Raw genomic sequence first — 27,924 nt, forward strand, 5'->3', positions numbered from 1 at the left:
TTGTTTTTTTCTGTATTTCATGATTGCAACTTGCTGAAAAGTGTCAACAATGTTCCTTTCATCGAGCTTAAACAGTACAGCAAAATGGTACTTACAGAGTGACTCAAACATGACTGAGACCTTGTTTTTGAAAAACTGTTTATTTCTGTATTACAACTTGCTGAAAAGTGTCAACAGTGTTTCTATCATCCTGATTAAGCAGTACAGCAAAATTGTACTTACATGATTTTGACCTTGTTTTTGAAAAACGGTTTATTTCTGTATTACATGATTGCAACTTGCTGAAAAGTGTCAACAATGTTCCTTTCATCGAGTTTAAACAGTACAGCAAAAATTGAACTTACAGAGTGCATCAAACATGATTTAGACCTTGTTTGTGAAAAATTGTTTTTTTCTGTATTTCATGATTGCAACTTGCTGAAAAGTGTCAACAATGTTCCTTTCATCGAGCTTAAACAGTACAGCAAAATGGTACTTACAGAGTGACTCAAACATGACTGAGACCTTGTTTTTGAAAAACTGTTTATTTCTGTATTACAACTTGCTGAAAAGTGTCAACAGTGTTTCTATCATCCTGATTAAGCTGTACAGCAAAATTGTACTTACATGACTTAGACCTTGTTTGTGAAAAACTGTTTATTTCTGTATTACATGATTGCAACTTGCTGAAAAGTGTCAACAATGTTCCTTTCATTGAGTTTAAACAGTACAGCAAAATGGTACTTAGAGAGTGATTCAAACATGACTTAGACCTTGTTTGTGAAAATCGGTTTATTTCTGTATTACATGATTGCAACTTGCTGAAAAGTGTCAACAATGTTCCTTTCATCGAGTTTAAACAGTACAGCAAAAATGGTACTTACAGAGTGCATCAAACATGATTTAGACCTTGTTTGTGAGAAACTCTTTATTTCTGTATTTCATGATTGCAACTTGCTGAAAAGTGTCAACAATGTTCCTTTCATCGAGCTTAAACAGTACAGCAAAATGGTACTTACAGAGTGACTCAAACATGACTGAGACCTTGTTTTTGAAAAACTGTTTATTTCTGTATTACAACTTGCTGAAAAGTGTCAACAGTGTTTCTATCATCCTGATTAAGCAGTAAAGCAAAATTGTACTTACCTGATTTAGACCTTGTTTGTGAGAAACTCTTTATTTCTGTATTTCATGATTGCAACTTGCTGAAAAGTGTCAACAATGTTCCTTTCATCGAGTTTAAACAGTACAGCAAAAATGGTACTTACAGAGTGCATCAAACATTATTTAGACCTTGTTTGTGAAAAACTGTTTATTTCTATATTACAACTTGCTGAAAAGTGTCAACAGTGTTTCTATCATCCTGATTAAGCAGTACAGCAAAATTGTACATACATGATTTAGACCTTGTTTGTGAAAATCGGTTTATTTCTGTATTACATGATTGCAACTTGCTGAAAAGTGTCAACAATGTTCCTTTCATCGAGTTTAAACAGTACAGCAAAAATTGAACTTACAGAGTGCATCAAACATGATTTAGACCTTGTTTGTGAGAAACTCTTTATTTCTGTATTTCATGATTGCAACTTGCTGAAAAGTGTCAACAGTGTTTCTATCATCCTGATTAAGCAGTACAGCAAAATTGTACTTACATGATTTTGACCTTGTTTTTGAAAAACGGTTTATTTCTGTATTACATGATTGCAACTTGCTGAAAAGTGTCAACAATGTTCCTTTCATCGAGTTTAAACAGTACAGCAAAAATTGAACTTACAGAGTGCATCAAACATGATTTAGACCTTGTTTGTGAAAAATTGTTTTTTTCTGTATTTCATGATTGCAACTTGCTGAAAAGTGTCAACAATGTTCCTTTCATCGAGCTTAAACAGTACAGCAAAATGGTACTTACAGAGTGACTCAAACATGACTGAGACCTTGTTTTTGAAAAACTGTTTATTTCTGTATTACAACTTGCTGAAAAGTGTCAACAGTGTTTCTATCATCCTGATTAAGCTGTACAGCAAAATTGTACATACATGATTTAGACCTTGTTTGTGAAAATCGGTTTATTTCTGTATTACATGATTGCAACTTGCTGAAAAGTGTCAACAATGTTCCTTTCATCGAGTTTAAACAGTACAGCAAAAATTGAACTTACAGAGTGCATCAAACATGATTTAGACCTTGTTTGTGAGAAACTCTTTATTTCTGTATTTCATGATTGCAACTTGCTGAAAAGTGTCAACAGTGTTTCTATCATCCTGATTAAGCAGTACAGCAAAATTGTACATACATGATTTAGACCTTGTTTTTGAAAATCGGTTTATTTCTGTATTACATGATTGCAACTTGCTGAAAAGTGTCAACAATGTTCCTTTCATCGAGTTTAAACAGTACAGCAAAAATTGAACTTACAGAGTGCATCAAACATGATTTAGACCTTGTTTGTGAAAAATTGTTTTTTTCTGTATTTCATGATTGCAACTTGCTGAAAAGTGTCAACAATGTTCCTTTCATCGAGCTTAAACAGTACAGCAAAATGGTACTTACAGAGTGACTCAAACATGACTGAGACCTTGTTTTTGAAAAACTGTTTATTTCTGTATTACAACTTGCTGAAAAGTGTCAACAGTGTTTCTATCATCCTGATTAAGCAGTACAGCAAAATTGTACTTACATGATTTTGACCTTGTTTTTGAAAAACGGTTTATTTCTGTATTACATGATTGCAACTTGCTGAAAAGTGTCAACAGTGTTCCTTTCATCGAGTTTAACAATACAGCAAAATGGTACTTACAGAGTGACTCAAACATGACTGAGACCTTGTTTTTGAAAAACTGTTTATTTCTGTATTACATGATTGCAACTTGCTGAAAAGTGTCAACAATGTTCCTTTCATCAAACTTAAACAGTACAGCAAAATGGTACTTACAGAGTGACTCAAACATGACTTAGACCTTGTTTTTGAAAAACTGTTCATTTCTGTTATACATGATTGCAACTTGCTGAAAAGTGTCAACAGTGTTCCTTTCATCGAGTTTAAACAGTACAGCAAAAATTGAACTTACAGAGTGCATCAAACATGATTTAGACCTTGTATGTGAAAAATGGTTTTTTTCTGTATTTCATGATTGCAACTTGCTGAAAAGTGTCAACAATGTTCCTTTCATCGAGCTTAAACAGTACAGCAAAATGGTACTTACAGAGTGACTCAAACATGACTTAGACCTTGTTTTTGAAAAACTGTTTATTTCTGTATTACAACTTGCTGAAAAGTATCAACAGTGTTTCTATCATCCTAATTAAGCTGTACAGCAAAATTGTACTTACATGATTTAGACCTTGTTTGTGAAAAATTGTTTTTTTCTGTATTTCATGATTGCAACTTGCTGAAAAGTGTCAACAATGTTCCTTTCATCGAGCTTAAACAGTACAGCAAAATGGTACTTACAGAGTGACTCAAACATGACTTAGACCTTGTTTTTGAAAAACTGTTCATTTCTGTATTACATGATTGCAACTTGCTGAAAAGTGTCAACAGTGTTCCTTTCATCGAGTTTAAACAGTACAGCAAAAATTGCACTTACAGAGTGCATCAAACATGATTTAGACCTTGTTTGTGAGAAACTCTTTATTTCTGTATTTCATGATTGCAACTTGCTGAAAAGTGTCAACAATGTTCCTTTCATCGAGCTTAAACAGTACAGCAAAATGGTACTTACAGAGTGACTCAAACATGACTGAGACCTTGTTTTTGAAAAACTGTTTATTTCTGTATTACATGATTGCAACTTGCTGAAAAGTGTCAACAATGTTCCTTTCATCGAGTTTAAACAGTACAGCAAAAATGGTACTTACAGAGTGCATCAAACATGATTTAGACCTTGTATGTGAAAAATTGTTTTTTTCTGTATTTCATGATTGCAACTTGCTGAAAAGTGTCAACAATGTTCCTTTCATCGAACTTAAACAGTACAGCAAAATGGTACTTACAGAGTGACTCAAACATGACTGAGACCTTGTTTTTGAAAAACTGTTTATTTCTGTATTACAACTTGCTGAAAAGTGTCAACAGTGTTTCTATCATCCTGATTAAGCAGTACAGCAAAATGTACTTACCTGATTTAGACCTTGTTTGTGAAAAACTCTTTATTTCTGTATTTCATGATTCCAACTTGCTGAAAAGTGTCAACAATGTTCCTTTCATCGAGCTTAAACAGTACAGCAAAATGGTACTTACAGAGTGACTCAAACATGACTGAGACCTTGTTTTTGAAAAACTCTTTATTTCTGTATTACATGATTGCAACTTGCTGAAAAGTGTCAACAATGTTCCTTTCATCGAGCTTAAACAGTACAGCAAAATGGTACTTACAGAGTGACTCAAACATGACTGAGACCTTGTTTTTGAAAAACTGTTTATTTCTGTATTACAACTTGCTGAAAAGTGTCAACAGTGTTTCTATCATCCTGATTAAGCAGTACAGCAAAATTGTACTTACATGATTTTGACCTTGTTTTTGAAAAACGGTTTATTTCTGTATTACATGATTGCAACTTGCTGAAAAGTGTCAACAATGTTCCTTTCATCGAGTTTAAACAGTACAGCAAAAATTGAACTTACAGAGTGCATCAAACATTATTTAGACCTTGTTTGTGAGAAACTCTTTATTTCTGTATTTCATGATTGCAACTTGCTGAAAAGTGTCAACAGTGTTTCTATCATCCTGATTAAGCAGTACAGCAAAATTGTACATACATGATTTAGACCTTGTTTGTGAAAATCGGTTTATTTCTGTATTACATGATTGCAACTTGCTGAAAAGTGTCAACAATGTTCCTTTCATCGAGCTTAAACAGTACATCAAAATGGTACTTACAGAGTGACTCAAACATGACTGAGACCTTGTTTTTGAAAAACTGTTTATTTCTGTATTACATGATTGCAACTTGCTGAAAAGTGTCAACAATGTTCCTTTCATCGAGTTTAAACAGTACAGCAAAAATTGAACTTACAGAGTGCATCAAACATGATTTAGACCTTGTTTGTGAGAAACTCTTTATTTCTGTATTTCATGATTGCAACTTGCTGAAAAGTGTCAACAATGTTCCTTTCATCGAGCTTAAACAGTACAGCAAAATGGTACGTACAGAGTGACTCAAACATGACTGAGACCTTGTTTTTGAAAAACTGTTTATTTCTGTATTACATGATTGCAACTTGCTGAAAAGTGTCAACAATGTTCCTTTCATCGAGCTTAAACAGTACAGCAAAATGGTACTTACAGAGTGACTCAAACATGACTTAGACCTTGTTTTTGAAAAACTGTTCATTTCTGTATTACATGATTGCAACTTGCTGAAAAGTGTCAACAGTGTTCCTTTCATCGAGTTTAACAATACAGCAAAATGGTACTTACAGAGTGACTCAAACATGACTGAGACCTTGTTTTTGAAAAACTGTTTATTTCTGTATTACAACTTGCTGAAAAGTGTCAACAGTGTTTCTGACATCCTGATTAAGCAGTACAGCAAAATTGTACTTACATGATTTTGACCTTGTTTTTGAAAAACGGTTTATTTCTGTATTACATGATTGCAACTTGCTGAAAAGTGTCAACAATGTTCCTTTCATCGAGTTTAAACAGTACAGCAAAAATTGAACTTACAGAGTGCATCAAACATGATTTAGACCTTGTTTGTGAATTTTTTTTTTTTTCTGTATTTCATGATTGCAACTTGCTGAAAAGTGTCAACAATGTTCCTTTCATCGAGCTTAAACAGTACAGCAAAATGGTACTTACAGAGTGACTCAAACATGACTGAGACCTTGTTTTTGAAAAACTGTTTATTTCTGTATTACAACTTGCTGAAAAGTGTCAACAGTGTTTCTATCATCCTGATTAAGCAGTACAGCAAAATTGTACTTACATGATTTTGACCTTGTTTTTGAAAAACGGTTTATTTCTGTATTACATGATTGCAACTTGCTGAAAAGTGTCAACAGTGTTCCTTTCATCGAGTTTAACAATACAGCAAAATGGTACTTACAGAGTGACTCAAACATGACTGAGACCTTGTTTTTGAAAAACTGTTTATTTCTGTATTACATGATTGCAACTTGCTGAAAAGTGTCAACAATGTTCCTTTCATCGAGTTTAAACAGTACAGCAAAAATTGAACTTACAGAGTGCATCAAACATGATTTAGACCTTGTTTGTGAAAAAAAATTTTTTTCTGTATTTCATGATTGCAACTTGCTGAAAAGTGTCAACAATGTTCCTTTCATCGAGCTTAAACAGTACAGCAAAATGGTACTTACAGAGTGACTCAAACATGACTGAGACCTTGTTTTTGAAAAACTGTTTATTTCTGTATTACAACTTGCTGAAAAGTGTCAACAGTGTTTCTATCATCCTGATTAAGCTGTACAGCAAAATTGTACTTACATGACTTAGACCTTGTTTGTGAAAAACTGTTTATTTCTGTATTACATGATTGCAACTTGCAGAAAAGTGTCAACAATGTTCCTTTCATTGAGTTTAAACAGTACAGCAAAATGGTACTTAGAGAGTGATTCAAACATGACTTATACCTTGTTTGTGAAAATCGGTTTATTTCTGTATTACATGATTGCAACTTGCTGAAAAGTGTCAACAATGTTCCTTTCATCGAGTTTAAACAGTACAGCAAAAATGGTACTTACAGAGTGCATCAAACATGATTTAGACCTTGTTTGTGAGAAACTCTTTATTTCTGTATTTCATGATTGCAACTTGCTGAAAAGTGTCAACAATGTTCCTTTCATCGAGCTTAAACAGTACAGCAAAATGGTACTTACAGAGTGACTCAAACATGACTGAGACCTTGTTTTTGAAAAACTGTTTATTTCTGTATTACAACTTGCTGAAAAGTGTCAACAGTGTTTCTATCATCCTGATTAAGCAGTAAAGCAAAATTGTACTTACCTGATTTAGACCTTGTTTGTGAGAAACTCTTTATTTCTGTATTTCATGATTGCAACTTGCTGAAAAGTGTCAACAATGTTCCTTTCATCGAGTTTAAACAGTACAGCAAAAATTGAACTTACAGAGTGCATCAAACATGATTTAGACCTTGTTTGTGAAAAATTGTTTTTTTCTGTATTTCATGATTGCAACTTGCTGAAAAGTGTCAACAATGTTCCTTTCATCGAGCTTAAACAGTACAGCAAAATTGTACTTACAGAGTGACTCAAACATGACTGAGACCTTGTTTTTGAAAAACTGTTTATTTCTGTATTACAACTTGCTGAAAAGTGTCAACAGTGTTTCTATCATCCTGATTAAGCTGTACAGCAAAATTGTACATACATGATTTAGACCTTGTTTGTGAAAATCGGTTTATTTCTGTATTACATGATTGCAACTTGCTGAAAAGTGTCAACAATGTTCCTTTCATCGAGTTTAAACAGTACAGCAAAAATTGAACTTACAGAGTGCATCAAACATGATTTAGACCTTGTTTGTGAGAAACTCTTTATTTCTGTATTTCATGATAGCAACTTGCTGAAAAGTGTCAACAGTGTTTCTATCATCCTGATTAAGCAGTACAGCAAAATTGTACATACATGATTTAGACCTTGTTTGTGAAAATCGGTTTATTTCTGTATTACATGATTGCAACTTGCTGAAAAGTGTCAACAATGTTCCTTTCATCGAGTTTAAACAGTACAGCAAAAATTGAACTTACAGAGTGCATCAAACATGATTTAGACCTTGTTTGTGAGAAACTCTTTATTTCTGTATTTCATGATTGCAACTTGATGAAAAGTGTCAACAATGTTCCTTTCATCGAGCTTAAACAGTACAGCAAAATGGTACTTACAGAGTGACTCAAACATGACTGAGACCTTGTTTTTGAAAAACTGTTTATTTATGTATTACAACTTGCTGAAAAGTGTCAACAGTGTTTCTATCATCCTGATTAAGCAGTAAAGCAAAATTGTACTTACCTGATTTAGACCTTGTTTGTGAGAAACTCTTTATTTCTGTATTTCATGATTGCAACTTGCTGAAAAGTGTCAACAATGTTCCTTTCATCGAGTTTAAACAGTACAGCAAAAATTGAACTTACAGAGTGCATCAAACATGATTTAGACCTTGTTTGTGAAAAATTGTTTTTTTCTGTATTTCATGATTGCAACTTGCTGAAAAGTGTCAACAATGTTCCTTTCATCGAGCTTAAACAGTACAGCAAAATGGTACTTACAGAGTGACTCAAACATGACTGAGACCTTGTTTTTGAAAAACTGTTTATTTCTGTATTACAACTTGCTGAAAAGTGTCAACAGTGTTTCTATCATCCTGATTAAGCTGTACAGCAAAATTGTACATACATGATTTAGACCTTGTTTGTGAAAATCGGTTTATTTCTGTATTACATGATTGCAACTTGCTGAAAAGTGTCAACAATGTTCCTTTCATCGAGTTTAAACAGTACAGCAAAAATTGAACTTACAGAGTGCATCAAACATGATTTAGACCTTGTTTGTGAGAAACTCTTTATTTCTGTATTTCATGATAGCAACTTGCTGAAAAGTGTCAACAGTGTTTCTATCATCCTGATTAAGCAGTACAGGAAAATTGTACATACATGATTTAGACCTTGTTTGTGAAAATCGGTTTATTTCTGTATTACATGATTGCAACTTGCTGAAAAGTGTCAACAATGTTCCTTTCATCGAGTTTAAACAGTACAGCAAAAATTGAACTTACAGAGTGCATCAAACATGATTTAGACCTTGTTTGTGAGAAACTCTTTATTTCTGTATTTCATGATTGCAACTTGATGAAAAGTGTCAACAATGTTCCTTTCATCGAGCTTAAACAGTACAGCAAAATGGTACTTACAGAGTGACTCAAACATGACTGAGACCTTGTTTTTGAAAAACTGTTTATTTCTATTTTACATGATTGCAACTTGCTGAAAAGTGTCAACAATGTTTCTATCAGAGTTTAAACAGTACAGCAAAAATTGAAAATACAGAGTGCATCAAACATGATTTAGACCTTGTTTGTGAGAAACTCTTTTTTTCAGTATTTCATGATTGCAACTTGCTGAAAAGTGTCAACAGTGTTCCTTTCATCGAGTTTAAACAGTACAGCAAAAATTGAACTTACAGAGTGCATCAAACATGATTTAGACCTTGTTTGTGAAAAATTGTTTTTTTCTGTATTTCATGATTGCAACTTGCTGAAAAGTGTCAACAATGTTCCTTTCATCGAGCTTAAACAGTACAGCAAAATGGTACTTACAGAGTGACTCAAACATGACTGAGACCTTGTTTTTGAAAAACTGTTTATTTCTGTATTACAACTTGCTGAAAAGTGTCAACAGTGTTTCTATCATCCTGATTAAGCAGTACAGCAAAATTGTACTTACATGATTTTGACCTTGTTTTTGAAAAACGGTTTATTTCTGTATTACATGATTGCAACTTGCTGAAAAGTGTCAACAATGTTCCTTTCATCGAGTTTAAACAGTACAGCAAAAATTGAACTTACAGAGTGCATCAAACATGATTTAGACCTTGTTTGTGAAAAATTGTTTTTTTCTGTATTTCATGATTGCAACTTGCTGAAAAGTGTCAACAATGTTCCTTTCATCGAGCTTAAACAGTACAGCAAAATGGTACTTACAGAGTGACTCAAACATGACTGAGACCTTGTTTTTGAAAAACTGTTTATTTCTGTATTACAACTTGCTGAAAAGTGTCAACAGTGTTTCTATCATCCTGATTAAGCTGTACAGCAAAATTGTACTTACATGACTTAGACCTTGTTTGTGAAAAACTGTTTATTTCTGTATTACATGATTGCAACTTGCTGAAAAGTGTCAACAATGTTCCTTTCATTGAGTTTAAACAGTACAGCAAAATGGTACTTAGAGAGTGATTCAAACATGACTTAGACCTTGTTTGTGAAAATCGGTTTATTTCTGTATTACATGATTGCAACTTGCTGAAAAGTGTCAACAATGTTCCTTTCATCGAGTTTAAACAGTACAGCAAAAATGGTACTTACAGAGTGCATCAAACATGATTTAGACCTTGTTTGTGAGAAACTCTTTATTTCTGTATTTCATGATTGCAACTTGCTGAAAAGTGTCAACAATGTTCCTTTCATCGAGCTTAAACAGTACAGCAAAATGGTACTTACAGAGTGACTCAAACATGACTGAGACCTTGTTTTTGAAAAACTGTTTATTTCTGTATTACAACTTGCTGAAAAGTGTCAACAGTGTTTCTATCATCCTGATTAAGCAGTAAAGCAAAATTGTACTTACCTGATTTAGACCTTGTTTGTGAGAAACTCTTTATTTCTGTATTTCATGATTGCAACTTGCTGAAAAGTGTCAACAATGTTCCTTTCATCGAGTTTAAACAGTACAGCAAAAATGGTACTTACAGAGTGCATCAAACATTATTTAGACCTTGTTTGTGAAAAACTGTTTATTTCTATATTACAACTTGCTGAAAAGTGTCAACAGTGTTTCTATCATCCTGATTAAGCAGTACAGCAAAATTGTACATACATGATTTAGACCTTGTTTGTGAAAATCGGTTTATTTCTGTATTACATGATTGCAACTTGCTGAAAAGTGTCAACAATGTTCCTTTCATCGAGTTTAAACAGTACAGCAAAAATTGAACTTACAGAGTGCATCAAACATGATTTAGACCTTGTTTGTGAGAAACTCTTTATTTCTGTATTTCATGATTGCAACTTGCTGAAAAGTGTCAACAGTGTTTCTATCATCCTGATTAAGCAGTACAGCAAAATTGTACTTACATGATTTTGACCTTGTTTTTGAAAAACGGTTTATTTCTGTATTACATGATTGCAACTTGCTGAAAAGTGTCAACAATGTTCCTTTCATCGAGTTTAAACAGTACAGCAAAAATTGAACTTACAGAGTGCATCAAACATGATTTAGACCTTGTTTGTGAAAAATTGTTTTTTTCTGTATTTCATGATTGCAACTTGCTGAAAAGTGTCAACAATGTTCCTTTCATCGAGCTTAAACAGTACAGCAAAATGGTACTTACAGAGTGACTCAAACATGACTGAGACCTTGTTTTTGAAAAACTGTTTATTTCTGTATTACAACTTGCTGAAAAGTGTCAACAGTGTTTCTATCATCCTGATTAAGCTGTACAGCAAAATTGTACATACATGATTTAGACCTTGTTTGTGAAAATCGGTTTATTTCTGTATTACATGATTGCAACTTGCTGAAAAGTGTCAACAATGTTCCTTTCATCGAGTTTAAACAGTACAGCAAAAATTGAACTTACAGAGTGCATCAAACATGATTTAGACCTTGTTTGTGAGAAACTCTTTATTTCTGTATTTCATGATTGCAACTTGCTGAAAAGTGTCAACAGTGTTTCTATCATCCTGATTAAGCAGTACAGCAAAATTGTACATACATGATTTAGACCTTGTTTTTGAAAATCGGTTTATTTCTGTATTACATGATTGCAACTTGCTGAAAAGTGTCAACAATGTTCCTTTCATCGAGTTTAAACAGTACAGCAAAAATTGAACTTACAGAGTGCATCAAACATGATTTAGACCTTGTTTGTGAAAAATTGTTTTTTTCTGTATTTCATGATTGCAACTTGCTGAAAAGTGTCAACAATGTTCCTTTCATCGAGCTTAAACAGTACAGCAAAATGGTACTTACAGAGTGACTCAAACATGACTGAGACCTTGTTTTTGAAAAACTGTTTATTTCTGTATTACAACTTGCTGAAAAGTGTCAACAGTGTTTCTATCATCCTGATTAAGCAGTACAGCAAAATTGTACTTACATGATTTTGACCTTGTTTTTGAAAAACGGTTTATTTCTGTATTACATGATTGCAACTTGCTGAAAAGTGTCAACAGTGTTCCTTTCATCGAGTTTAACAATACAGCAAAATGGTACTTACAGAGTGACTCAAACATGACTGAGACCTTGTTTTTGAAAAACTGTTTATTTCTGTATTACATGATTGCAACTTGCTGAAAAGTGTCAACAATGTTCCTTTCATCAAACTTAAACAGTACAGCAAAATGGTACTTACAGAGTGACTCAAACATGACTTAGACCTTGTTTTTGAAAAACTGTTCATTTCTGTTATACATGATTGCAACTTGCTGAAAAGTGTCAACAGTGTTCCTTTCATCGAGTTTAAACAGTACAGCAAAAATGGTACTTACAGAGTGCATCAAACATGATTTAGACCTTGTATGTGAAAAATGGTTTTTTTCTGTATTTCATGATTGCAACTTGCTGAAAAGTGTCAACAATGTTCCTTTCATCGAGCTTAAACAGTACAGCAAAATGGTACTTACAGAGTGACTCAAACATGACTTAGACCTTGTTTTTGAAAAACTGTTTATTTCTGTATTACAACTTGCTGAAAAGTATCAACAGTGTTTCTATCATCCTAATTAAGCTGTACAGCAAAATTGTACTTACATGATTTAGACCTTGTTTGTGAAAAAAAATTTTTTCTGTATTTCATGATTGCAACTTGCTGAAAAGTGTCAACAATGTTCCTTTCATCGAGCTTAAACAGTACAGCAAAATGGTACTTACAGAGTGACTCAAACATGACTTAGACCTTGTTTTTGAAAAACTGTTCATTTCTGTATTACATTATTGCAACTTGCTGAAAAGTGTCAACAGTGTTCCTTTCATCGAGTTTAAACAGTACAGCAAAAATTGCACTTACAGAGTGCATCAAACATGATTTAGACCTTGTTTGTGAGAAACTCTTTATTTCTGTATTTCATGATTGCAACTTGCTGAAAAGTGTCAACAATGTTCCTTTCATCGAGCTTAAACAGTACAGCAAAATGGTACTTACAGAGTGACTCAAACATGACTGAGACCTTGTTTTTGAAAAACTGTTTATTTCTGTATTACATGATTGCAACTTGCTGAAAAGTGTCAACAATGTTCCTTTCATCGAGTTTAAACAGTACAGCAAAAATGGTACTTACAGAGTGCATCAAACATGATTTAGACCTTGTATGTGAAAAATTGTTTTTTTCTGTATTTCATGATTGCAACTTGCTGAAAAGTGTCAACAATGTTCCTTTCATCGAACTTAAACAGTACAGCAAAATGGTACTTACAGAGTGACTCAAACATGACTGAGACCTTGTTTTTGAAAAACTGTTTATTTCTGTATTACAACTTGCTGAAAAGTGTCAACAGTGTTTCTATCATCCTGATTAAGCAGTACAGCAAAATGTACTTACCTGATTTAGACCTTGTTTGTGAAAAACTCTTTATTTCTGTATTTCATGATTCCAACTTGCTGAAAAGTGTCAACAATGTTCCTTTCATCGAGCTTAAACAGTACAGCAAAATGGTACTTACAGAGTGACTCAAACATGACTGAGACCTTGTTTTTGAAAAACTCTTTATTTCTGTATTACATGATTGCAACTTGCTGAAAAGTGTCAACAATGTTCCTTTCATCGAGCTTAAACAGTACAGCAAAATGGTACTTACAGAGTGACTCAAACATGACTGAGACCTTGTTTTTGAAAAACTGTTTATTTCTGTATTACAACTTGCTGAAAAGTGTCAACAGTGTTTCTATCATCCTGATTAAGCAGTACAGCAAAATTGTACTTACATGATTTTGACCTTGTTTTTGAAAAACGGTTTATTTCTGTATTACATGATTGCAACTTGCTGAAAAGTGTCAACAATGTTCCTTTCATCGAGTTTAAACAGTACAGCAAAAATTGAACTTACAGAGTGCATCAAACATTATTTAGACCTTGTTTGTGAGAAACTCTTTATTTCTGTATTTCATGATTGCAACTTGCTGAAAAGTGTCAACAGTGTTTCTATCATCCTGATTAAGCAGTACAGCAAAATTGTACATACATGATTTAGACCTTGTTTGTGAAAATCGGTTTATTTCTGTATTACATGATTGCAACTTGCTGAAAAGTGTCAACAATGTTCCTTTCATCGAGCTTAAACAGTACATCAAAATGGTACTTACAGAGTGACTCAAACATGACTGAGACCTTGTTTTTGAAAAACTGTTTATTTCTGTATTACATGATTGCAACTTGCTGAAAAGTGTCAACAATGTTCCTTTCATCGAGTTTAAACAGTACAGCAAAAATTGAACTTACAGAGTGCATCAAACATGATTTAGACCTTGTTTGTGAGAAACTCTTTATTTCTGTATTTCATGATTGCAACTTGCTGAAAAGTGTCAACAATGTTCCTTTCATCGAGCTTAAACAGTACAGCAAAATGGTACGTACAGAGTGACTCAAACATGACTGAGACCTTGTTTTTGAAAAACTGTTTATTTCTGTATTACATGATTGCAACTTGCTGAAAAGTGTCAACAATGTTCCTTTCATCGAGCTTAAACAGTACAGCAAAATGGTACTTACAGAGTGACTCAAACATGACTTAGACCTTGTTTTTGAAAAACTGTTCATTTCTGTATTACATGATTGCAACTTGCTGAAAAGTGTCAACAGTGTTCCTTTCATCGAGTTTAACAATACAGCAAAATGGTACTTACAGAGTGACTCAAACATGACTGAGACCTTGTTTTTGAAAAACTGTTTATTTCTGTATTACAACTTGCTGAAAAGTGTCAACAGTGTTTCTGACATCCTGATTAAGCAGTACAGCAAAATTGTACTTACATGATTTTGACCTTGTTTTTGAAAAACGGTTTATTTCTGTATTACATGATTGCAACTTGCTGAAAAGTGTCAACAATGTTCCTTTCATCGAGTTTAAACAGTACAGCAAAAATTGAACTTACAGAGTGCATCAAACATGATTTAGACCTTGTTTGTGAATTTTTTTTTTTTTCTGTATTTCATGATTGCAACTTGCTGAAAAGTGTCAACAATGTTCCTTTCATCGAGCTTAAACAGTACAGCAAAATGGTACTTACAGAGTGACTCAAACATGACTGAGACCTTGTTTTTGAAAAACTGTTTATTTCTGTATTACAACTTGCTGAAAAGTGTCAACAGTGTTTCTATCATCCTGATTAAGCAGTACAGCAAAATTGTACTTACATGATTTTGACCTTGTTTTTGAAAAACGGTTTATTTCTGTATTACATGATTGCAACTTGCTGAAAAGTGTCAACAGTGTTCCTTTCATCGAGTTTAACAATACAGCAAAATGGTACTTACAGAGTGACTCAAACATGACTGAGACCTTGTTTTTGAAAAACTGTTTATTTCTGTATTACATGATTGCAACTTGCTGAAAAGTGTCAACAATGTTCCTTTCATCAAACTTAAACAGTACAGCAAAATGGTACTTACAGAGTGACTCAAACATGACTTAGACCTTGTTTTTGAAAAACTGTTCATTTCTGTTATACATGATTGCAACTTGCTGAAAAGTGTCAACAGTGTTCCTTTCATCGAGTTTAAACAGTACAGCAAAAATGGTACTTACAGAGTGCATCAAACATGATTTAGACCTTGTATGTGAAAAATTGTTTTTTTCTGTATTTCATGATTGCAACTTGCTGAAAAGTGTCAACAATGTTCCTTTCATCAAACTTAAACAGTACAGCAAAATGGTACTTACAGAGTGACTCAAACATGACTGAGACCTTGTTTTTGAAAAACTGTTTATTTCTGTATTACAACTTGCTGAAAAGTGTCAACAGTGTTTCTATCATCCTGATTAAGCAGTACAGCAAAATGTACTTACCTGATTTAGACCTTGTTTGTGAAAAACTCTTTATTTCTGTATTTCATGATTCCAAGTTGCTGAAAAGTGTCAACAATGTTCCTTTCATCGAGCTTAAACAGTACAGCAAAATGGTACTTACAGAGTGACTCAAACATGACTGAGACCTTGTTTTTGAAAAACTGTTTATTTCTGTATTAGATGATTGCAACTTGCTGAAAAGTGTCAACAATGTTCCTTTCATCGAGCTTAAACAGTACAGCAAAATGGTACTTACAGAGTGACTCAAACATGACTGAGACCTTGTTTTTGAAAAACTGTTTATTTCTGTATTACAACTTGCTGAAAAGTGTCAACAGTGTTTCTATCATCCTGATTAAGCAGTACAGCAAAATTGTACTTACATGATTTTGACCTTGTTTTTGAAAAACGGTTTATTTCTGTATTACATGATTGCAACTTGCTGAAAAGTGTCAACAATGTTCCTTTCATCGAGTTTAAACAGTACAGCAAAAATTGAACTTACAGAGTGCATCAAACATTATTTAGACCTTGTTTGTGAGAAACTCTTTATTTCTGTATTTCATGATTGCAACTTGCTGAAAAGTGTCAACAGTGTTTCTATCATCCTGATTAAGCAGTACAGCAAAATTGTACATACATGATTTAGACCTTGTTTGTGAAAATCGGTTTATTTCTGTATTACATGATTGCAACTTGCTGAAAAGTGTCAACAATGTTCCTTTCATCGAGCTTAAACAGTACATCAAAATGGTACTTACAGAGTGACTCAAACATGACTGAGACCTTGTTTTTGAAAAACTGTTTATTTCTGTATTACATGATTGCAACTTGCTGAAAAGTGTCAACAATGTTCCTTTCATCGAGTTTAAACAGTACAGCAAAAATTGAACTTACAGAGTGCATCAAACATGATTTAGACCTTGTTTGTGAGAAACTCTTTATTTCTGTATTTCATGATTGCAACTTGCTGAAAAGTGTCAACAATGTTCCTTTCATCGAGCTTAAACAGTACAGCAAAATGGTACGTACAGAGTGACTCAAACATGACTGAGACCTTGTTTTTGAAAAACTGTTTATTTCTGTATTACATGATTGCAACTTGCTGAAAAGTGTCAACAATGTTCCTTTCATCGAGCTTAAACAGTACAGCAAAATGGTACTTACAGAGTGACTCAAACATGACTTAGACCTTGTTTTTGAAAAACTGTTCATTTCTGTATTACATGATTGCAACTTGCTGAAAAGTGTCAACAGTGTTCCTTTCATCGAGTTTAACAATACAGCAAAATGGTACTTACAGAGTGACTCAAACATGACTGAGACCTTGTTTTTGAAAAACTGTTTATTTCTGTATTACAACTTGCTGAAAAGTGTCAACAGTGTTTCTATCATCCTGATTAAGCAGTACAGCAAAATTGTACTTACATGATTTTGACCTTGTTTTTGAAAAACGGTTTATTTCTGTTATACATGATTGCAACTTGCTGAAAAGTGTCAACAGTGTTCCTTTCATCGAGTTTAAACAGTACAGCAAAAATGGTACTTACAGAGTGCATCAAACATGATTTAGACCTTGTATGTGAAAAATTGTTTTTTTCTCTATTTCATGATTGCAACTTGCTGAAAAGTGTCAACAATGTTCCTTTCATCAAACTTAAACAGTACAGCAAAATGGTACTTACAGAGTGACTCAAACATGACTGAGACCTTGTTTTTGAAAAACTGTTTATTTCTGTATTACAACTTGCTGAAAAGTGTCAACAGTGTTTCTATCATCCTGATTAAGCAGTACAGCAAAATGTACTTACCTGATTTAGACCTTGTTTGTGAAAAACTCTTTATTTCTGTATTTCATGATTCCAAGTTGCTGAAAAGTGTCAACAATGTTCCTTTCATCGAGCTTAAACAGTACAGCAAAATGGTACTTACAGAGTGACTCAAACATGACTGAGACCTTGTTTTTGAAAAACTGTTTATTTCTGTATTAGATGATTGCAACTTGCTGAAAAGTGTCAACAATGTTCCTTTCATCGAGCTTAAACAGTACAGCAAAATGGTACTTACAGAGTGACTCAAACATGACTGAGACCTTGTTTTTGAAAAACTGTTTATTTCTGTATTACAACTTGCTGAAAAGTGTCAACAGTGTTTCTATCATCCTGATTAAGCAGTACAGCAAAATTGTACTTACATGATTTTGACCTTGTTTTTGAAAAACGGTTTATTTCTGTATTACATGATTGCAACTTGCTGAAAAGTGTCAACAATGTTCCTTTCATCGAGTTTAAACAGTACAGCAAAAATTGAACTTACAGAGTGCATCAAACATTATTTAGACCTTGTTTGTGAGAAACTCTTTATTTCTGTATTTCATGATTGCAACTTGCTGAAAAGTGTCAACAGTGTTTCTATCATCCTGATTAAGCAGTACAGCAAAATTGTACATACATGATTTAGACCTTGTTTGTGAAAATCGGTTTATTTCTGTATTACATGATTGCAACTTGCTGAAAAGTGTCAACAATGTTCCTTTCATCGAGCTTAAACAGTACATCAAAATGGTACTTACAGAGTGACTCAAACATGACTGAGACCTTGTTTTTGAAAAACTGTTTATTTCTGTATTACATGATTGCAACTTGCTGAAAAGTGTCAACAATGTTCCTTTCATCGAGTTTAAACAGTACAGCAAAAATTGAACTTACAGAGTGCATCAAACATGATTTAGACCTTGTTTGTGAGAAACTCTTTATTTCTGTATTTCATGATTGCAACTTGCTGAAAAGTGTCAACAATGTTCCTTTCATCGAGCTTAAACAGTACAGCAAAATGGTACGTACAGAGTGACTCAAACATGACTGAGACCTTGTTTTTGAAAAACTGTTTATTTCTGTATTACATGATTGCAACTTGCTGAAAAGTGTCAACAATGTTCCTTTCATCGAGCTTAAACAGTACAGCAAAATGGTACTTACAGAGTGACTCAAACATGACTTAGACCTTGTTTTTGAAAAACTGTTCATTTCTGTATTACATGATTGCAACTTGCTGAAAAGTGTCAACAGTGTTCCTTTCATCGAGTTTAACAATACAGCAAAATGGTACTTACAGAGTGACTCAAACATGACTGAGACCTTGTTTTTGAAAAACTGTTTATTTCTGTATTACAACTTGCTGAAAAGTGTCAACAGTGTTTCTATCATCCTGATTAAGCAGTACAGCAAAATTGTACTTACATGATTTTGACCTTGTTTTTGAAAAACGGTTTATTTCTGTATTACATGATTGCAACTTGCTGAAAAGTGTCAACAATGTTCCTTTCATCGAGTTTAAACAGTACAGCAAAAATTGAACTTACAGAGTGCATCAAACATGATTTAGACCTTGTTTGTGAATTTTTTTTTTTTTCTGTATTTCATGATTGCAACTTGCTGAAAAGTGTCAACAATGTTCCTTTCATCGAGCTTAAACAGTACAGCAAAATGGTACTTACAGAGTGACTCAAACATGACTGAGACCTTGTTTTTGAAAAACTGTTTATTTCTGTATTACAACTTGCTGAAAAGTGTCAACAGTGTTTCTATCATCCTGATTAAGCAGTACAGCAAAATTGTACTTACATGATTTTGACCTTGTTTTTGAAAAACGGTTTATTTCTGTATTACATGATTGCAACTTGCTGAAAAGTGTCAACAGTGTTCCTTTCATCGAGTTTAACAATACAGCAAAATGGTACTTACAGAGTGACTCAAACATGACTGAGACCTTGTTTTTGAAAAACTGTTTATTTCTGTATTACATGATTGCAACTTGCTGAAAAGTGTCAACAATGTTCCTTTCATCAAACTTAAACAGTACAGCAAAATGGTACTTACAGAGTGACTCAAACATGACTTAGACCTTGTTTTTGAAAAACTGTTCATTTCTGTTATACATGATTGCAACTTGCTGAAAAGTGTCAACAGTGTTCCTTTCATCGAGTTTAAACAGTACAGCAAAAATGGTACTTACAGAGTGCATCAAACATGATTTAGACCTTGTATGTGAAAAATTGTTTTTTTCTGTATTTCATGATTGCAACTTGTTGAAAAGTGTCAACAATGTTCCTTTCATCGAACTTAAACAGTACAGCAAAATGGTACTTACAGAGTGACTCAAACATGACTGAGACCTTGTTTTTGAAAAACTGTTTATTTTTGTATTACAACTTGCTGAAAAGTGTCAACAGTGTTTCTATCATCCTGATTAAGCAGTACAGCAAAATGTACTTACCTGATTTAGACCTTGTTTGTGAAAAACTCTATATTTCTGTATTTCATGATTCCAACTTGCTGAAAAGGGTCAACAATGTTCCTTTCATTGAGTTTAAACAGTACAGCAAAATGGTACTTAGAGAGTGACTCAAACATGACTTAGACCTTGTTTTTGAAAAACTGTTCATTTCTGTATTACATGATTGCAACTTGCTGAAAAGTGTCAACAGTGTTCCTTTCATCGAGTTTAAACAGTACAGCAAAAATTGAACTTACAGAGTGCATCAAACATGATTTAGACCTTGTTTGTGAGAAACTCTTTATTTCTGTATTTCATGATTGCAACTTGCTGAAAAGTGTCAACAATGTTCCTTTCATCGAACTTAAACAGTACAGCAAAATGGTACTTACAGAGTGACTCAAACATGACTGAGACCTTGTTTTTGAAAAACTGTTTATTTTTGTATTACAACTTGCTGAAAAGTGTCAACAGTGTTTCTATCATCCTGATTAAGCAGTACAGCAAAATGTACTTACCTGATTTAGACCTTGTTTGTGAAAAACTCTATATTTCTGTATTTCATGATTCCAACTTGCTGAAAAGGGTCAACAATGTTCCTTTCATTGAGTTTAAACAGTACAGCAAAATGGTACTTAGAGAGTGACTCAAACATGACTTAGACCTTGTTTTTGAAAAACTGTTCATTTCTGTATTACATGATTGCAACTTGCTGAAAAGTGTCAACAGTGTTCCTTTCATCGAGTTTAAACAGTACAGCAAAAATTGAACTTACAGAGTGCATCAAACATGATTTAGACCTTGTTTGTGAGAAACTCTTTATTTCTGTATTTCATGATTGCAACTTGCTGAAAAGTGTCAACAATGTTCCTTTTATCGAGCTTAAACAGTACAGCAAAATGGTACTTACAGAGTGACTCAAACATGACTGAGACCTTGTTTTTGAAAAACGGTTTATTTCTGTATTACAACTTGCTGAAAAGTGTCAACAGTGTTTCTATCATCCTGATTAAGCAGTACAGCAAAATTGTACTTCCATGATTTTGACCTTGTTTGTGAAAAACGGTTTATTTCTGTATTACATGATTGCAACTTGCTGAAAAGTGTCAACAATGTTCCTTTCATCGAGTTTAAACAGTACAGCAAAAATGGTACTTACAGAGTGCGTCAAACATGATTTAGACCTTGTTTGTGAAAAATTGTTTTTTTCTGTATTTCATGATTGCAACTTGCTGAAAAGTGTCAACAATGTTCCTTTCATCGAGCTTAAACAGTACAGCAAAATGGTACTTACAGAGTGACTCAAACATGACTGAGACCTTGTTTTTGAAAAACTGTTTATTTCTGTATTACAACTTGCTGAAAAGTGTCAACAGTGTTTCTATCATCCTGATTAAGCAGTACAGCAAAATTGTACTTACCTGATTTAGACCTTGTTTGTGAGAAACTCTTTATTTCTGTATTTCATGATTGCAACTTGCTGAAAAGTGTCAACAATGTTCCTTTCATCGAGTTTAAACAGTACAGCAAAAATGGTACTTACAGAGTGCATCAAACATTATTTAGACCTTGTTTGTGAAAAACTGTTTATTTCTATATTACAACTTGCTGAAAAGTGTCAACAGTGTTTCTATCATCCTGATTAAGCAGTACAGCAAAATGGTACTTACAGAGTGACTCAAACATGACTGAGACCTTGTTTTTGAAAAACTGTTTATTTCTGTATTACAACTTGTTGAAAAGTGTCAACAGTGTTTCTATCATCCTGATTAAGCAGTACAGCAAAATTGTACTTACCTGATTTAGACCTTGTTTGTGAGAAACTCTTTATTTCTGTATTTCATGATTCCAACTTGCTGAAAAGGGTCAACAATGTTCCTTTCATTGAGTTTAAACAGTACAGCAAAATGGTACTTAGAGAGTGACTCAAACATGACTTAGACCTTGTTTTTGAAAAACTGTTTATTTCTATTTTACATGATTGCAACTTGCTGAAAAGTGTCAACAATGTTTCTATCATCGAGTTTAAACAGTACAGCAAAAATTGAAAATACAGAGTGCATCAAACATGATTTAGACCTTGTTTGTGAGAAACTCTTTTTTTCAGTATTTCATGATTGCAACTTGCTGAAAAGTGTCATCAATGTTCCTTTCATTGACTTTAAACAGTACAGCAAAATGGTATTTAGAGAGTGACTCAAACATGACTTAGACCTTGTTCTTGAAAAACTGTTTATTTCTGTATTACAATATTGCAACTTGCTGAAAAGTGTCAACAATGTTCCTTTCATCGAGCTTAAACAGTACAGCAAAATGGTACTTACAGAGTGACTCAAACATGACTGAGACCTTGTTTTTGAAAAACTGTTTATTTCTGTATTACAACTTGCTGAAAAGTGTCAACAGTGTTTCTATCATCCTGATTAAGCAGTACAGCAAAATTGTACTTCCATGATTTTGACCTTGTTTGTGAAAAACTGTTTTTTTCTGTATTTCATGATTGCAACTTGCTGAAAAGTGTCAACAATGTTCCTTTCATCGAGCTTAAACAGTACAGCAAAATGGTACTTACAGAGTGACTCAAACATGACTGAGACCTTGTTTGTGAAAAACTGTTTCTGTATTACATGATTGCAACTTGCTGAAAAGTGTCAACAATGTTCCTTTCATCGAGTTTAAACAGTACAGCAAAATGGTACTTACAGTGACTCAAACATGACTTAGACCTTGTTTTTGAAAAACTGTTTATTTCTATATTACATGATTGCAACTTGCTGAAAAGTGTCAACAATGTTCCTTTCATCGAGTTTAAACAGTACAGCAAAAATTGAACTTACAGAGTGCATCAAACATGATTTAGACCTTGTTTGTGAGAAACTCTTTATTTCTGTATTTCATGATTGCAACTTGCTGAAAAGTGTCAACAATGTTCCTTTCATCGAACTTAAACAGTACAGCAAAATGGTACTTACAGAGTGACTCAAACATGACTGAGACCTTGTTTTTGAAAAACTGTTTATTTCTGTATTACAACTTGCTGAAAAGTGTCAACAGTGTTTCTATCATCCTGATTAAGCAGTACAGCAAAATGTACTTACCTGATTTAGACCTTGTTTGTGAAAAACTCTTTATTTCTGTATTTCATGATTCCAACTTGCTGAAAAGGGTCAACAATGTTCCTTTCATTGAGTTTAAACAGTACAGCAAAATGGTACTTAAGAGAGTGACTCAAACATGAATTAGACCTTGTTTTTGAAAAACTGTTTATTTCTATTTTACATGATTGCAACTTGCTGAAAAGTGTCAACAATGTTTCTATCATCGAGTTTAAACAGTACAGCAAAAATTGAAAATACAGAGTGCATCAAACATGATTTAGACCTTGTTTGTGAGAAACTCTTTTTTTCAGTATTTCATGATTGCAACTTGCTGAAAAGTGTCATCAATGTTCCTTTCATTGACTTTAAACAGTACAGCAAAATGGTATTTAGAGAGTGACTCAAACATGACTTAGACCTTGTTTTTGAAAAACTGTTTATTTCTGTATTACAATATTGCAACTTGCTGAAAAGTGTCAACAATGTTCCTTTCATCGAGCTTAAACAGTACAGCAAAATGGTACTTACAGAGTGACTCAAACATGACTGAGACCTTGTTTTTGAAAAACTGTTTATTTCTGTATTACATGATTGCAACTTGCTGAAAAGTGTCAACAATGTTCCTTTCATCGAGTTTAAACAGTACAGCAAAAATGGTACTTACAGAGTGCATCAAACATGATTTAGACCTTGTATGTGAAAAATTGTTTTTTTCTGTATTTCATGATTGCAACTTGCTGAAAAGTGTCAACAATGTTCCTTTCATCGAACTTAAACAGTACAGCAAAATGGTACTTACAGAGTGACTCAAACATGACTGAGACCTTGTTTTTGAAAAACTGTTTATTTCTGTATTACAACTTGCTGAAAAGTGTCAACAGTGTTTCTATCATCCTGATTAAGCAGTACAGCAAAATGTACTTACCTGATTTAGACCTTGTTTGTGAAAAACTCTTTATTTCTGTATTTCATGATTCCAACTTGCTGAAAAGTGTCAACAATGTTCCTTTCATCGAACATAAACAGTACAGCAAAATGGTACTTACAGAGTGACTCAAACATGACTGAGACCTTGTTTTTGAAAAACTGTTTATTTCTGTATTACATGATTGCAACTTGCTGAAAAGTGTCAACAATGTTCCTTTCATCGAGCTTAAACAGTACAGCAAAATGGTACTTACAGAGTGACTCAAACATGACTGAGACCTTGTTTTTGAAAAACTGTTTATTTCTGTATTACAACTTGCTGAAAAGTGTCAACAGTGTTTCTATCATCCTGATTAAGCAGTAAAGCAAAATTGTACTTACCTGATTTAGACCTTGTTTGTGAGAAACTCTTTATTTCTGTATTTCATGATTGCAACTTGCTGAAAAGTGTCAACAATGTTCCTTTCATCGAGTTTAAACAGTACAGCAAAAATGGTACTTACAGAGTGCATCAAACATTATTTAGACCTTGTTTGTGAAAAACTGTTTATTTCTATATTACAACTTGCTGAAAAGTGTCAACAGTGTTTCTATCATCCTGATTAAGCAGTACAGCAAAATTGTACATACATGATTTAGACCTTGTTTGTGAAAATCGGTTTATTTCTGTATTACATGATTGCAACTTGCTGAAAAGTGTCAACAATGTTCCTTTCATCGAGTTTAAACAGTACAGCAAAAATTGAACTTACAGAGTGCATCAAACATGATTTAGACCTTGTTTGTGAGAAACTCTTTATTTCTGTATTTCATGATTGCAACTTGCTGAAAAGTGTCAACAGTGTTTCTATCATCCTGATTAAGCAGTACAGCAAAATTGTACATACATGATTTAGACCTTGTTTGTGAAAATCGGTTTATTTCTGTATTACATGATTGCAACTTGCTGAAAAGTGTCAACAATGTTCCTTTCATCGAGTTTAAACAGTACAGCAAAAATTGAACTTACAGAGTGCATCAAACATGATTTAGACCTTGTTTGTGAAAAATTGTTTATTTCTGTATTACAACTTGCTGAAAAGTGTCAACAGTGTTTCTATCATCCTGATTAAGCAGTACAGCAAAATTGTACTTACATGATTTTGACCTTGTTTTTGAAAAACGGTTTATTTCTGTATTACATGATTGCAACTTGCTGAAAAGTGTCAACAATGTTCCTTTCATCGAGTTTAAACAGTACAGCAAAAATGGTACTTACAGAGTGCATCAAACATGATTTAGACCTTGTTTGTGAGAAACTCTTTATTTCTGTATTTCATGATTGCAACTTGCTGAAAAGTGTCAACAATGTTCCTTTCATCGAGCTTAAACAGTACAGCAAAATGGTACTTACAGAGTGACTCAAACATGACTGAGACCTTGTTTTTGAAAAACTGTTTATTTCTGTATTACAACTTGCTGAAAAGTGTCAACAGTGTTTCTATCATCCTGATTAAGCAGTACAGCAAAATGTACTTACCTGATTTAGACCTTGTTTGTGAAAAACTCTTTATTTCTGTATTTCATGATTCCAACTTGCTGAAAAGGGTCAACAATGTTCCTTTCATTGAGTTTAAACAGTACAGCAAAATGGTACTTAGAGAGTGACTCAAACATGACTTAGACCTTGTTTTTGAAAAACTGTTCATTTCTGTATTACAACTTGCTGAAAAGTATCAACAGTGTTTCTATCATCCTAATTAAGCTGTACAGCAAAATTGTACTTACATGATTTAGACCTTGTTTGTGAAAAATTGTTTTTTTCTGTATTTCATGATTGCAACTTGCTGAAAAGTGTCAACAATGTTCCTTTCATCGAGGTTAAACAGTACAGCAAAATGGTACTTACAGAGTGACTCAAACATGACTTAGACCTTGTTTTTGAAAAACTGTTCATATCTGTATTACATGATTGCAACTTGCTGAAAAGTGTCAACAGTGTTCCTTTCATCGAGTTTAAACAGTACAGCAAAAATTGCACTTACAGAGTGCATCAAACATGATTTAGACCTTGTTTGTGAGAAACTCTTTATTTCTGTATTTCATGATTGCAACTTGCTGAAAAGTGTCAACAATGTTCCTTTCATCGAGCTTAAACAGTACAGCAAAATGGTACTTACAGAGTGACTCAAACATGACTGAGACCTTGTTTTTGAAAAACTGTTTATTTCTGTATTACATGATTGCAACTTGCTGAAAGGTGTCAACAATGTTCCTTTCATCGAGTTTAAACAGTACAGCAAAAATGGTACTTACAGAGTGCATCAAACATGATTTAGACCTTGTATGTGAAAAATTGTTTTTTTCTGTATTTCATGATTGCAACTTGCTGAAAAGTGTCAACAATGTTCCTTTCATCGAACTTAAACAGTACAGCAAAATGGTACTTACAGAGTGACTCAAACATGACTGAGACCTTGTTTTTGAAAAACTGTTTATTTCTGTATTACAACTTGCTGAAAAGTGTCAACAGTGTTTCTATCATCCTGATTAAGCAGTACAGCAAAATGTACTTACCTGATTTAGACCTTGTTTGTGAAAAACTCTTTATTTCTGTATTTCATGATTCCAACTTGCTGAAAAGTGTCAACAATGTTCCTTTCATCGAGCTTAAACAGTACAGCAAAATGGTACTTACAGAGTGACTCAAACATGACTGAGACCTTGTTTTTGAAAAACTCTTTATTTCTGTATTACATGATTGCAACTTGCTGAAAAGTGTCAACAATGTTCCTTTCATCGAGCTTAAACAGTACAGCAAAATGGTACTTACAGAGTGACTCAAACATGACTGAGACCTTGTTTTTGAAAAACTGTTTATTTCTGTATTACAACTTGCTGAAAAGTGTCAACAGTGTTTCTATCATCCTGATTAAGCAGTACAGCAAAATTGTACTTACATGATTTTGACCTTGTTTTTGAAAAACGGTTTATTTCTGTATTACATGATTGCAACTTGCTGAAAAGTGTCAACAATGTTCCTTTCATCGAGTTTAAACAGTACAGCAAAAATTGAACTTACAGAGTGCATCAAACATTATTTAGACCTTGTTTGTGAGAAACTCTTTATTTCTGTATTTCATGATTGCAACTTGCTGAAAAGTGTCAACAGTGTTTCTATCATCCTGATTAAGCAGTACAGCAAAATTGTACATACATGATTTAGACCTTGTTTGTGAAAATCGGTTTATTTCTGTATTACATGATTGCAACTTGCTGAAAAGTGTCAACAATGTTCCTTTCATCGAGCTTAAACAGTACATCAAAATGGTACTTACAGAGTGACTCAAACATGACTGAGACCTTGTTTTTGAAAAACTGTTTATTTCTGTATTACATGATTGCAACTTGCTGAAAAGTGTCAACAATGTTCCTTTCATCGAGTTTAAACAGTACAGCAAAAATTGAACTTACAGAGTGCATCAAACATGATTTAGACCTTGTTTGTGAGAAACTCTTTATTTCTGTATTTCATGATTGCAACTTGCTGAAAAGTGTCAACAATGTTCCTTTTATCGAGCTTAAACAGTACAGCAAAATGGTACTTACAGAGTGACTCAAACATGACTGAGACCTTGTTTTTGAAAAACGGTTTATTTCTGTATTACAACTTGCTGAAAAGTGTCAACAGTGTTTCTATCATCCTGATTAAGCAGTACAGCAAAATTGTACTTCCATGATTTTGACCTTGTTTGTGAAAAACTGTTTATTTCTGTATTACATGATTGCAACTTGCTGAAAAGTGTCAACAATGTTCCTTTCATCGAGTTTAAACAGTACAGCAAAAATGGTACTTACAGAGTGCGTCAAACATGATTTAGACCTTGTTTGTGAAAAATTGTTT

This window comes from Salmo salar, chromosome 07 (assembly GCF_965601325.2).
Source record: "Salmo salar chromosome 07, fSalSal1, whole genome shotgun sequence".
In the NCBI taxonomy this organism is placed as follows: Eukaryota; Metazoa; Chordata; class Actinopteri; order Salmoniformes; family Salmonidae; genus Salmo; species Salmo salar.